Below are 15,488 nucleotides of genomic sequence, written 5' to 3'. Positions count from 1 at the left end.
CCTGCCTCGGGCATGGATGTGTGTGATGTCCCTAGGTTAGTTACGTTTAAGTAGTTCTAAGTTCTAGTGGACTGATGACCTCAGCTGTTAAGTCCCATAGTGCTCAGAGCCATTTGAGCCGTTTTGAACCTCGTATTTAAAAAAAGAAACTCAAAATGCACGGCAGCAACTCTGAGACCACATGTCATACACAAGTCATCCCAAGATTACAGCGGGAACACACGAAACCAGTACAAGGAAACTCGACAGCGACACCATTAAACAAGCCGACGTAAGTACAGTCAGGAACAACAAGATCGTAGCAAACTAAATACAACCAAGTATAATGTTGTGTCGACATAGCCGTCACAAAGAACATGTCCTCAGATCATGCAACTAACGGACCCTCCTGTCTTTATTTAGTGACTGGTATTGCGCACAGGACATGGACGCCATACTTTCCGTACATCCTCTCCGAAACGTGCTATTTCCTCAACAGTACAAATTGCTCGTGCCATATGACTAAGACATTGACTGAGTCAGCTAGATTTCAGACAGAAGCTACACGGTCTTTGCACAAGCTAATAGAACACAACAGACAGGCAAATTATACGCCACCACTTTTCACGTGGTTGATCTAGGAAACATACTGGGTGTCATTTGTTGAACTGTACGAAATAAAATCGACGTAACTTCTGAACGGTTTGCGTTAGGACGTTCAAATTGCACGGTCGGACGAGAGGCGTGATGAGAATCAGTATGCGCTGTATGGTTTGATTTAGCGACGAAGCCCACTTTTATTTGGATGGGTTCGTCAATAAGCAGAACTGGGGGACTGAGAAGCCAATACAGAAGTCTCTTCACCCTCAATGGTGAAGGAATGGTGTACAATGTCCACTCACGGAGTAATCGGTGCGATATTCCTTGATGGCACGGTGACTACCGAACACTACGTGAAAGTTTTGGAAGATGATTTCATCCCCACTATCGAAAATGACTCTAATTTCGACAAGATGTGGTGCATGCAAGACAGAGCTAGACCCCATCGAAGCAAAAGATTGTTTGATGTCCTGGACGAGTACTTTGGAGGCAGCATCCTGGGTCTGGGGTGCTCAGAGGCCACTGGCATGGGCCTCAATTGGCCTCCATATTCGCCGGATCTGAACATATGCGACTTCTTTTTCTGGGGCTATATTAAAGACGAGGTATACAGCAATAACCCCAAAACCATTGCTGAGCTAGAAACAATCCTTCAGGAAGTCATCGAGAGCATCGATGTTCCGACACCTCAGCGGGTCATGCAGAATTTCGCTATTCTTCTGCACCACATCATCGCCAATGATGGCAGGTATGTTGAACATGTCATACCTAAATCCGAATATCTATAGTGACGTTTACATCTTAAATAAAGTGTGTGCACTCCGTAGTTTGAAACTGATTTACCTTTTTTTATATAGTTCAATAATTGTCACCCTGTACAAGACACATGTGTGCCTCATTGCTGATCACACGCCACAGTGGAACCACTCGGCCTGGAGCTATAATCGATTCATGATGCGCGATCCCAACAAACGAGGAACTCATACGCCATTGATACTTGCTGCAAACCGCCTCAGACGAAAGAAGTTAAGTCCCATAGTACTGAGAACCATTCGAATCACTTCGAACTTGCATCGAAAGGTGCGAAACACGACTGGAGAACTGAACAAACATTTAGTTGACCGTAGCTAGTAAGACGAATACTAAACCGTATACAGCACGCCTGGCTGGCCGCGCTGTCTAATGCGCTGCTTCCCGAGCGGACCGGCACGAATCTGCCTGGCGGATTACTTCAAAATGGCTCCGAGCACTATGGGACTTAACATCTGAGGTCATCAGTCCCCTAGAACTTAGAACTACTTAAACCTAACTAACCTAAAGACATCACACACATCCATGTCCGGGGCAGGATTCGAACCTGCGACCGTAGCGGTCGCGCGGTTCCAGACTGTAGTGCCTAGAACCGCTCGGCCATCCCGCCGGTGGCGGATCAATGTCGAGGTTCGGTGTGCCAGCCAGCCTGTGGATGACTTTTAAGACGGTTTTCCGTCTACTTCGGCGAATGCGGGCTGGTCCCTCTTATTCCGCCTCAGTTACACTTCGTCGGCGGTTGCTGCGCAAGCACTGTTTCCACGTACGCGTACGCGATAATTATTCTACCATGCAAACATTTGGGGTTACACTCGTATGTTATGATACGTCCCCGGGGGGATGGGGTCTTTCATATATACATACATCATACATATATACATACATACATACAAACGGTTCATAAGTCCACTAAACTGTCCATAACGTCGAGATATCATGACTGTTGCATGAGCGCCTAAATACATTACTTCTGCCTACACATCGGGGAAAACCTGATCATGCTCGCATTAAGCTTCCAGGACTATCAGCTAGATCCGCATTGAAGCACGGTACAGTCCCGTACTAGACAGTATGTACATTAAGGTTCAAATTGTACTGTACGGTACTAAAACGCCAAAACAAAAAAGTATCAGCAATATTAACAACTAGAGTTACAGACGCAGATGCAGAAGATCACTTTTATCACATGTTCAAATTCTGATGTTGTGTAAAACTCTTTCTGTATAGACTGTCGCTGTTTGTGGTTCTATTAGTTTCCCTTGGTCTGCATCTAGCGATTAAGTGAATGAAGAATTACAAAAATCAGTATTTCCTTTTCTTAATTTTGGTCTGCAGTGTTCTTGACGTCTCACTTGACAGATGTACCTGCCTCTTTTCTTGCAAAATAAAAATACTGTTCTTACGAGAAATTGCCCCATAGATATAACTCAAAGATTATGTGCCTGCGAAAAAGGTATAATACTTAAACAATCGCATTTAAGTAAGTCCTAAGTATGGTTATCATATAGGCGACTCGAGCTAATTTAGCAGATATGTAGTATGTGTGATTTTCTCAAGTTAGTTTTGGGCCAAGGTGAAGAGTTATCATCATTACCATTACTATACGCACTAAGAAGAGTATTTATAATTTCCGAATAGTTAAATTGAAATTAATTGACTGCAAAGAATACACCAGGTGTCTCTCCCAAGGGTCATCAGGCGCGTTTTCTCTGGTGTTTCGGCAGACATTTGTAATTTCGTTTTTACACTGTGCAGATCGAGTCAGCTCAAACAATTACTGCTCATCCACTATTTTATGCGACGTCCAGTGTCAGCAGAAGGTGTCGGATTGCTTCCCATTACAAACGAAATGATTTTTAAAGCGGAATTTCACGTTCCCATTCGATAGAACAGTCCCAGATCTGTCCAGCGAGATACTTGTTTCTTAGGTATGTGTTAACAGTGGCAGTAAAACTTGAAGAGTAACGAGTACTTCAGCCCTGGCCCGCACTGATCGCTGCCGCCGAGCAGGCAGCGCTACTCAGTCGCTGCTGGACTACTGTTTTTTTCCTTCTGTCTTACTTTCATACATATCGATAAAACAATTTCGCACCAGACTGATGCCTTATCGAATGGGCACGAAAAATTACGCTCTAAAAATAATTTTGTTTGTAATGGGAAACAAACCGACACTCATTCATGAAAGTATAGGGGGTGGATCTCGGGCCACACATGGTCAAATACCTGTTGTCATAGGTAGGAAAAGTAGGTCTTTTTTAGGATAAATCCAGACAACAGGTTCCCCTGCCTAAAGAGTATCTCTAGCAGTTCAAAAAATACTGAAACAATCACTCACAAGACAGATTATAACACTTCAAAAATCACACATACCAGATGTCACAAAGAAAAACAAACTATCGGAAAGAGTAACATGGGGCATTTCACAGACTTAACAATCCTCCATCAAAACATGCAATCAATAAAAAATAAAATACAAGCATTAGAAGTTGAGCTCCAATCTTTGAACTGCACAGTAGTTTGTATTACTGAGCACTGGTGTAGAGACACAGAAATCCAACATGTAGTATTATCATTGTATGAAAGGGCAAACTCTTACTGCAGAACTACTTCAAAGGGTGGAGGATCATGCATTTATATCAGAAAAGGAACACAGTTCAAATCTAGACATGACCTCAGTACAGTAAGTGAAGACAAACACATTGAAATATCAGCTATTGAATTATCAGGGCTCGATATCACCAAGAAATTAATCATTTTGTGTGTGTATAGATCTCCCAGTGGTAGTGTGGACACTTTTTTCAATAAATTAACAGAAGTTCTAGATAAAGTCTCAAGTACAAAGGTCAACATAATTCTGTGTGGGGACATAAACATCAACACTAATATCATAAATGAATCCAGCAGCACCTTCATAAATATCCTTCAAAGTTTTGGCATGTCCCTATTGGTCAATAGTGCAACAAGGGTTACTACAATGACTGCATCAGTAATTGACCATGTGGCCACAAATATAGACAGGGAAAAATGTGATGTAGCTGTAAAAGATCTCGGACTATCAGACCATCTCTGTCAAATAACAACAGTAAAATCAGGCATCGAATCATTCCCTAAACTACAAGCCTATAAACGACATCTATCAGAAATCAAAATAAAAGATTTTTCAAAAGAACTAGAAAAACAAAGCTGGGATGAAGTGTATAAGGCAACCAATGTGAATATGAAATTCTCCAAATTCTCCACATTGTTTAAATTGAACTTTGAAACAGCATTTCCAAAAGTATGCATGACTGTATCAACATCTCACAAAAACAGATGGATAACAGCAGGTATTAAGAAGTCCTCCCAAACACTTAAACACCTCAGTTCCATGAAAAAGATTCACAATGATCCAGAATTCTTAAATTTCTATCATAGATACAAAAAGATTTATAGGAAGGTGCTGATTGCTGCAAAAAAGTCATTTAATGACAAAATAATATATAATGCAGAGAATAAAAGCAAAGCAGTCTGGGATGTTATAAAAAAGGAAACGGGGAGAGGCAAACAAACGCAGAATAACATACTTCTAAGGTAGGGGGATAAGGTAATAAATGATCCACAACACTTAGCAAACTATGTAAACGAGCATTTTTCAAGTATTGCAGAGAAGTTACAGCAAAAATTCCCCAAAACAAATATAACACCTGCAAAAATTGTTGCACTAGATACAATGATGTTACTTCCAACCACAGAGAATGAAGTCAATAAAACTGTTCAAAAGCTAAAAAATAAAAAGTCAGAAGGCTTAGATGATGTACCAATGTGTGTACTGAAACAATGCATAGGGATTATACAAGGCCCATTAACAAATATAATAAATGAATCCTTCACATCAGGGACATTTCCAGAGCAGCTAAAACAGGCAAGAGTTGTACCTTTGCTTAAGAAAGGTAATGCAGAAGACATAGAAAATTACCGACCCATTTCCCTGCTGTCAGCATTCTCAAAAATAATAGAAGCAATTATGAAAGACAGATTAATGAATTATCTGAATAAATACAATCTTTTAAGCAAATCACAGTTTGGTTTTCGAAGTGGCAAAAATACGGAGTCAGCCATAGTAGAATTCACAAAAGTTGTACTTAATGCTCTTGATAAAGATGAGTGTGTCACAGGCATATTTTTGGATCTTTCTAAGGCTTTTGATACAGTCGACCACAAGATTCTATTAAATAAATTAGAAGCATTAGGAATAAGAGGGGTAGCTAATGACTGGTTTCGATCATACCTAACAGATAGGGTACAAAGAGTAGAGATAACACATACTTCAAATAGATCTAAACATTTAGTAAAATACTTATCAGAACCAAAACATATTAATATAGGGGTTCCACAAGGTAGCATATTAGGACCAATACTATTCCTGATATACATCAATGACTTTCCCAGTAGTGTTACTCATGGTGAGAAAATTCTCTTCGCTGATGACAGCAATATTATAGTCACTGAGAGAACAAGAAAACTCCTTACCGAGAAACCAAATGAAACTCTCAAGGAAGTTTACGATTGGTCAATAAGCAACAAATTGACATTAAACATAAAGAAAACTAATGCCATGAACTTCAGTTTGAAGAGGAAAAATGACAATGTTAAATTAAATGTAGATGGCACCTCTATAGACTGTGTAACAAATGCAAAATTTCTAGGAATGAATATTGACTCTCAGCTGAAGTGGTGTGAACACACAAAGGTACTTGCAAACAGAATGTCATCAGCATGTTATGCCCTTAGAATTCTATCATCTGTGTGTAACATGCAGTGTCTTTTAGTTACATATTATTCATATGTACACTCTATTCTTAGCTATGGCATTCTTTTTTGGGGAACAAATCCACAAAATATGAACACAATTTTCTAACTCCAGAAAAGAGCCATAAGAATAATATCCAGAAATAGTAGTCGAGCTCATTGTAAAGATCTGTTCAAAACACTGGGAATTTTAACTGCTCCATGTGAACACATTTACCAGTCAGTTGTACACATCAAAAGTAACATTGGCAATTACTGCACAAACAGCTCTGTCCATGACCATGCAACAAGAGATAGACTCAACTTACATTTACCAAGAAAAAATAAACATAAAACTCAAAACAGCATTTTCTACCAAGGAATAAAACTGTACAATAAATTACCAAAAGAGATTAAAGAAATTTCAAAAATACACTTATTTAAGAAGGCAGCTAAAAAGTACCTGTTATGCAATACATTTTATACATTGAAGGATTACTTAGATAAAGCAGAGTAAGGGTTTGATAAAAAAAGTTATACAAACAAATAATAATAATAATGATGATTATAAAACATCCAATATTCCACATAACACCTTCACTTTATTATTTTTCTTCTTTTTTCCTTTCTAGAGACACTCTCCCCTCAAGCTATGCATAGCACAATACTAACACCTCTTCCTCTTTCTGAGCTCAACATCTCACTCATTATGAAGGGATGCTGACTCAGTTTTTCAGGATAGCAAATGGGAACTTGCAGTACAGAAAATGGCCCAAGGATCACCTGTGTGTGTGTGTGTGTATATATATATATGTGTGTGTGTGTGTGTGTGTGTGTGTGTGTGTGTGTGTGTGTGTGTGTGTATGTAGTGAGTGAAGTGTTATGAAACAATGTGTGTATAGTGTGTGCAGTGACATAGTGAAATATGAGTGAATAGTGTGGCATTACATTATTTAATGAGTTATTTGTAAATAAATTATTGTATACCAGGAGTAAAATCTAATGATTGTCTCTAACTAGAAGTCTGTAAATATATGTGTATACGAATTAGCTTATTGTAAATTGATCTAAGCTTGTAAATACTTTGACATGTCCTATATCCTTGTAAAAAGAGATCTACGGATGAATAAAACTACTACTACTACTACTACTTTCTGCTGACACTGGGCGTGATGAGTGGTAACAGTCTGGCTGAATCCAGCTACACAGTGCGAAAGCGAAATTGCAGGTATCTGCCAAAACACTAGAGAAAATGACCTGATGACTGTTAGGAGACACATACTGTGTTACAGATTTTGAGGAGTTCTTCGCTTTTTGACGTCGGTGCTTCTGAGTCTCCTCCAGCTGTAACAAAAACAGTCATCTGCATAAAACATGGACTTAACATCATAGTATTGCGCAAGTCAGTTATTTAAATCATAAACAGCAAAGGCCCAAACCTGAAACCGTGAGGAAATCCTCGTGTGGCTCTCAGGACGTTTGAGCTGCAATGTTAAAGTGTGCTATTAGCTTTCTGTCGTTTGGATTAGATTTAATCAGGGATATTTCTGTGTTCAATGCATCGATGCCGTTGAGGTCCAATATTAAAATGTGCTATTAGCTTTCTGTCGTTGGATCAGATTTGATCAGTGGCAGTTCTGTGTTTAATTCATCGATGCCGTTAACTCCCGATCTAATGAGGAAGTACATGTGCTGGGATGGCAGATTAAAAATTCTCAAGCTTATGGATAGTGACCTACGTGACTTGGTAAAACGAGACTTCAACTCGTCCTGCTTGTTTTTTTATTGTTTTTTGTAGCATTTTTTATTTGTAAATGTAAATAGTTACCTCGGAGTCGCTTGGGTCTACTGACTCGTGCCAGTGCTTCATAATGGTTCATCGTTCTCCACTTGTTGACACTAATGGTGGGAAAGCGAAATTCTCGGTTCGAACGGGCCCAAGGTTTCCCGACACGCCTCGGAGCTCAATACGGAATCAATTAGAGCCTCAGATGACCGAGTAAGCCAGCAGACAATGCGAGACGGGACGGGCGTGGCCTAATTGCGTAGGTTGTCCGCACCAGACATGGTGACCGAGCATAGAAGCCGTGACCGAATCCTAGTTAATGTTTGGCTCCAAAGACGTTAACCGTGTCTTAACCGGTGGAAACTACTACCAACACAGGCTTCTCATTCGTGGCCTGTCTGTATTCAAGCAGTGTGATGGACCAGAGTCCTGCCGTAAACTCTGTAATATCCACATTGTTTGAAGACTGTTACAAATGGTTCAAATGACTCTGAGCACTATGGGACTTAACTGCTGAGGTCATCAGTCCCCTAGAACTTACAACTACTTAAACCTAACTAACCTAAGGACATCAGACACATCCATGCCTGAAGCAGGATTCGAACCTGCGACCGTAGCGGTCGCGCTGTTTCAGACTGTAGCGCCTAGAACCGCTTGGCCACTCCGGCAGGCCAGAGTGTTACAGGCAGGGATAATTCTTGCCAGGAGATCCTCCTCAGTGTCGACAGGTGCCTCGTACGCAAGACTTTTCACAAGGCCCCACAAGAATAAATCATGTGGGATGAGACCACGTGAACATGCTGGCCACAAAACACGACCTCACCTTCCTACCCCCTTTTCACCCAGGTGTTCACGGACAAGGTCCAAGGTGAGGTGGGGCTTCATCATGTTGGAACCATACCCGTTGTCAAGTAACAAGAACTATGTTTTACAGGTACATGGATAGTAAGTCTCTGACAAACACTGTGTACACTGGTGGAGGGAGACGAAACGGGCATAGTACGTAACCATTCACTATGCCTGCCCATACACTGACTCATAATCTGTGTTGGTGGCTCTTCGTAACTGTAGCGTGGGTATTTTTATCGGCCCAAACATGACTATTGTAACTATTTAGCATTCTGTCTCTGGTGAAGTGAGCTTTATCCGTGAGAACTACATGTGCTGCAAAGTGAGGATCGACTTTAAGGCGCTGCAAGAACCTTTGGCTGAAAACGACAAGAGGACCAGAGTCAGCACGAGGCAAAGCATGCACTTTCTGTGGATAGTACTGGTATAGCTGCATTTCCCGTAATACTCGCCACACAGTACTCTCCAAAACATTCATTTCACGTGAAATTGATCGAGTGCTGATAGCAAGAGCCTCACGCACTCGAGCACGCACTGCATCTTCTAAGTCGGGAGTTCGTGTAGTTCATCGTCCTCCTTGTTCATTGTACTGCAATACCAAGTGCCCCCTTTCAATTAATCTTTGCAAGTCTTGCAAACATGGTGTGAGCCGGATGTCTTCTGTGAGAATATTTGGTCCTTTGTTTCCTGCTTCCATATGCTTGTCCATACATGAACATCATTTCTGCGAGTTCCGCCACTGGGTACAATTCCGTTTAGTTAGGGCTTATCGACTTTAGTACTTCAACTTGTAAACTCAGTCTGCGGTCTACTGCAGTACCGACATTGCATACCACGATTGCCCATGTCAGTACAAAGTACGCCATCTGCATTGGATTAGTTGAGTTTTGCCCCAACCTGCACCTAAGTGCTCGTCGGGACTGCCTGCTCTAAAATCTTAGCATTAACACACGTCAACCATTCTCCGTCATCCCTGAAAGTTTATAACACATCACGGATTCATCCTGGATATTTTACAGCAGATAGTCTCAGACTCGATCGTATTTCATGGCGGACAACAAGTAAGGTTTCCTCCTCTCTGTCCTCCCCTCCTCCCGAACAGGCCATGAAGACCCAACGGTACCGATCGGTCGCCGTGTCATCCTCAGCCCATGTGTGTCATTGGATGCAGATATGGAGGGGCATGTGGTCAGCACACCGCTCTTCCAGCCATATGTCAGTTTCCGAGACCGCAGCCGTTACTTCTCAATGAAGCAGCTCCTCATCTTGCCTCACAAGGGCTAAGTGCACCCCGCTTGCCAACAGCGCTCGGAAGACCGGATGGTCACCCGTACAAGTGCTAGCCCAGCACGACAGCGCTTAACTTCGGTGATCTGACGGGTACCGGTGTTACCACTGCGGTAAGGCCGTTGGCAAGTAAGGTTTAGTCTTCAATAATAAAATACTGGAATGAAATTAAATGATTTAATATAGGTTATGTGATGAGAATCTCCGAAAACTTTGATTAATATCAGACTGGTGCTTCATGGTGCTTCATTTCTATAAAAATACGTTTGAGAGACTTCCGCCGACTGTTGCAGCCCGTACAGCGCTGGATAGCTGCATAAAAATATGCTACCGGCATCGTCCAAGATACCGCAATATTCTCGGAACTTCAGTGCAATCGTTCATACAGGAAGCGGCAGGACGACTGGGTGAGTGGAGCGTGACCTGCGGGTCAGGAGTTATCGCCCCCAGTGCGTCGCCCCAGGCCTTCAGTGACTCTGCCAAATTCGGCTCAAAGGCCTTGTATTAATCTTGAATAGACATCGGCCTTGACGCAACACCAGCAGAAAACTGCAAAACATTTCCCAACCAAAGACCCCCTTCCTTCTAAGCAGTAACACCAAACACCGCCCGGAATTTTTCGGTAGTCGATCTCGTGCTGCGTTCTGCAGTAGATTACGAGAGGAATAGTTATTTTTGTTTTTCGTGCTACATGCCCTACCAGAGTAGTTATGAAATGTGGGAAATAACTTCCTTCATTGTGACCCTATTGTATGGACGTACGGAAGAGGAAGTTTTAGGGGTTCAAACCGCCCCCACCCGGAACGGGATTCCCCTTTAGCACAGGTATCTGCTTTTCGCGGTGCGCGGTATCGGTACATTGAATGGCTGAGCGAGACCTCCGTGAAGGCAACGATCAAGGTCCTTTGTGTTCTCACATGTAACGTGTTCGGCACAGATCCTACCGCAATTCTAATATTAGGCTAGTGCCTAAGTTCATATCGTTTTTCCGTCAGTTTAATAAAAGCAGCAGATAAACATAACAGATTTTAGTCATCAATAAGATACTCTCCTTCACTATTTACAACAATCTTCAAACGCTGGGGTAACTTTTAGATTTAATGGCTTCTGAAATCTCGTGGTTTTGAAGCGAAGAACTCATCGAGCCATGCTCGCAGCGCATTTTCATATGGAAAGGAAGGTCCTTGAATTTTGGTGTATAGTGAGTGGTAAAGATGAAAATCTGTCGGCCCAAGATCAGGTGAATAATGTAGCTGCGAAATGGCTTCCCAACCCAACTCCAGTATAGTGTTTTTGTTAGTCCAGCAGAATACGGGTGGGTATTAGCGTGGAGTAGCATCATTCACGCATTCTTCCTGGTCGTTGTTCTTGGATTCTGTCTGCAAACGTCTCAGTTGTTGACAATAACTGTCAGCAGAGATGCTTACACCTTGGGGAAGCAACTCGTAGAACACCACACCACTGCTGTTCCACCAGATGCATAGCATTATCTTTTGGGGTGGTGGTGGTACGTTACTATGGAACCAAACTGCTGAGGTGATCGGTCCCTAGGCTTACACACCACTTAATCTAACTTAAACTAGCTTACACTAAGGACAAAACATACACCCATCCCAAGGGAGGACTCGAACCTCCGACGGGGGCAGCCGCGCAGATCGTGGCAAGGCGCCTAAGACGGAGCGGCTACTCCGCGTGGCTTTTATGGATGCGTGCAGGTCTTTTTATAGGGAGTTGCTCCCTTGTTTGGGCTCAACGATTTCTTTCTTTTCCTTAAATTAGCACAAAGACACCATTCCTCGTCGCCGTGACGAAACAGGATAGGGGTGATCGGTGTTGTTAACGAGCCAGTTGATGAGTAACGTAGAAATATATATCCTCGGAGTAGTGAAGCAACTCAAATCACTTATATAGAAAGTCTTCTGGTCCAGACTGTATACCAATTAGGTTCCTTTCGGAGTATGCTGATGCATTATCTCCATACTTAACAATCATATACAACTGTTCGCTCGACAAAAGATCTGTACCCAAAGACTGGAAAGTTGCACAGGTCACACCAATATTTAAGAAAGGTAGTAGTAATCCACTAAATTACAGGCCCATATCGTTAACGTCGATATGCAGCAGGATTTTAGAACATATATTGTGTTGGAACATTATGAATTACCTCGAAGGAAATGGTCTATTGACACACAGTCAACGTAAGTTTAGAAAACATCGTTCCTGTGAAACACAACTAGCTCTTTATTCACATGAAGTGCTGAGTGCTATTGACAAGAGATGTCAGATCGATTCCGCATTCCTGTACCACACAAGCTGCTTATAGTGAAATTGTGTGCTTATGGAATATAGTCTCAGTTATGTGACTGGATTCGTGATTTCCTGTCAGAGAGGTCACAGTTCGTAGTAATTGACGGAAAGTCATCGAGTAAAACAGGAGTGATTTCTGGCGTTCCCCAAGGAAGTGTTATAGGCCCTTTGCTTTTCCTTATTTATATAAACGATTTGGGAGACAATCTGAGCAGCCGTCTTCGGTTGTTTGCAGATGAAGCTGTCGTTTATCGACTAATAAAGTCATCATAAGATCAAAACAAATTGAAAAACGATTTAGAAACAAATATCTGAATGGTGCGAAAAGTGGCAGTTGACCCTAAATAACGAAAAGTGTGAGGTCATCCACACGAATACTAAAAGGAACTCGTTAAACTTCGGTTACACGATAAATCAGTCTAATCTAAAAGCCGTAAATTCAACTAAATACCTAGGTATTACAATTAAGAACTTAAATTGGAAAGAACACACAGAAAATGTTGTGGGGAAGGCTAACGAAAGGCTGCGTTTTATTGGCAGAACACTTAGAAAATATAACAGACCTACTAAGGAGACAGCCTACACTACGCTTGTCCGTGCTCTTTTAGAATGCTGCTGCGCGGTGTGGGATCCTTACCAGGTAGGACTGACGGAGTACATCGAAAAAGTTCAAAGAAAGGCAGCTCGTTCTGTATTATCGCGAAATATGGGAGTGTGTCACAGAAATGATACGGGATTTGAGCTGGAAATCATTAGAAGAAAGTCGTATTTCGTTGCAACGGAATCTTCTCACGAAATTCCAATCACCAACTTTCTCCTCCGAATGCGAAAATATTTTGTTGACACCGATCTACATAGGGTGGAACGATCACCACGAAAAATATGGGAAATCAGAGCTCGCACGGAAAGGTGTTCATTCTTTCCGCGCGCTATACGAGATTTGAATAATAGAGAATTGTGAAGGTGGTTCGATGAACCTTCTTTCAGGCACTTAAATGTGATTTGCAGAGTATCCACGTAGATGTAGAACAAGCACAGACAGACGTGTGGCATCCCACTGATTTTTGTGATTTTGGCTTTGAACATCTGGTACCCAGCATCACATTTTCGAACCTTCCGCACTGTATGCAAATGTTGTACGATGGTGGAATGATCACAGTTCATCACATTTTCAAGTTCTCGAGTGCATTGACTTGGATTATTGTGGATTAATATGTTTAAACGATCTTCATGAAACCTCGAAGGTCTTCCTGATCGTGGAGAATCACTAATGTCAAAAAGCACCTCCTTAAAGTGAGAGAACCGTTATCTTGCCGTGCTCTGTCAAGTGGCGTTATCCCCCCACACACAGCGCAAATGCTTATGGCTGCTTCCACTGCTGTCACCCCTCTGTTGAACTCCAACACAACAACACGTCAGAAATGTTCTGGTTTTTCCTTTTTCTAATATCCACAGCTCCACTCATTGTCTCAAAATACTCAAATAACAATTGTGAACAACAAATAAAAAATGACAATTGATACAAACTCATGGCAACCGGAATTCCAACATGCAAAGCAAAACCGCTTCGAAGTCAGGCACCAAACTAAGATAAAGGCGCGATCGCGTCGCCAACCTGACGACAGACAGCTGCCAATGACAATGCGTGCTAGTTTCCTATGTTCCTTCGTACACATGTGGTAGCGCGGTGTCGGTCTTTTTCTGAAAGTGACTCTCATACCTTAGTCCGCTCCTTACATCCACGCTCTGCACTGAAGCCGCATAGTGTGATTCAACCTGGAAAAGCTGTTTAAAAGAAAGGCTGGATCAATTATTCTGTCGCATAACTTAGAAGGTTCGTTCTATCTGGTCTGACTAAAGCCGCCAAATAAAACAAGTTCTTGACTAAAATGTCTGTACTACACCCTCACTTTAGTAATACACGTGCTGCTATGAAGTCCACCCTAGCACACAGTCCCTGATGCAAAAGCGTATACTTGCACGTACTTTGCACTGCTCCGTACACTAACACAGCATGTTCTCTCTCGAGGGCAGCAACTGTTGCCCGTCAGTAAACAGTTGGGAAGTTCACACAGTGTTCATCAGTTTAGTATGCTCACGTAGTAATACGCAGTTCCTCGATATTCAGTAATCTGAATTTTCTGATATACGACTACACAGCATCCTACAGGCAATTCTGTTGCCTGTAAGAAGAAAGTCTACATTAAAAAAAAAAAAAAAATCACAAACCTTTTGGAAACGCTATTTACAACAGAGCTCATCAGTTTTTTAACCACTAATCGTCTGACCAAAAGCAAATTACAATATTGTTTTTATAAACTTACCAGAACACCGTATAACCGGTCTTCATGCTACCGAGGCTCACTCACGAGTCCTCGAGACGAGTGACTGCAAATTCTCCTACTTCTAGAACAGACGATCGTTCTCCTCTCAAAATCTATGGTATATAATTTAGCGAATCAGCTTCATAGTTTTTCTTGGAAGCACCTCTCTCTAACTCAGAATTTCGTTTAATTATTTCCCAAACGTTGTATTTTTAGAAAAGAAAATACACTCAGAAGAACCTCATCTTTACAAATCTTGAGGAGAGAAGTAAAGATTTTGTTTTTCGGATCCTTAAATTGGCTACATAAAAAATGCATTTTATGGCAGGTGTGTGACTGACTGCACGATTACGCAGAGTGATTCGCGTGCTCGTTTATAATCATTAGCAAATTTCAAGATGCATACGTCACATACTTGCTCCATTTGCCTCCCGCCACTTACTCTGATAGCAGAATAAATTAAATTAATGGTGTCAAACCACTGAAAATAATAATTACTGTTTTAAGGCGAAAAATATTACCTAACTTAGACTGTTATGGACAAAATACTATTTAATTAACTACTTAGTGAAAAAGTGTTTATTTTAATTCATCCTCTAATGCACCTCCTCCCCCCATGAACCATGGACCTTGCCGTTGGTGGGGAGGCTTGCGTGCCTCAGCGATACAGATGGCCGTAACGTAGGTGCAACCACAACGGAGGGGTATCTGTTGAGAGGCCAGACAAACGTGTGGTTCCTGAAGAGGGGCAGCAGCCTTTTCAGTAGTTGCAGGGGCAA

The 15,488-nt window shown here is 41.8% G+C and overlaps 1 pseudogene; it reads right to left on the bottom strand.

Annotated features, from left to right (window-relative positions):
• Positions 1-10,087: 10,087 nt before the first annotated feature.
• Positions 10,088-10,205, bottom strand: LOC126268375 (5S ribosomal RNA; annotated as a pseudogene).
• Positions 10,206-15,488: the final 5,283 nt, after the last annotated feature.

This window comes from Schistocerca gregaria, chromosome 4 (genome assembly GCF_023897955.1).
Source record: "Schistocerca gregaria isolate iqSchGreg1 chromosome 4, iqSchGreg1.2, whole genome shotgun sequence".
Classification (NCBI taxonomy): domain Eukaryota; kingdom Metazoa; phylum Arthropoda; class Insecta; order Orthoptera; family Acrididae; genus Schistocerca; species Schistocerca gregaria.
This window is presented reverse-complemented; position numbering and strand designations above follow the sequence as displayed.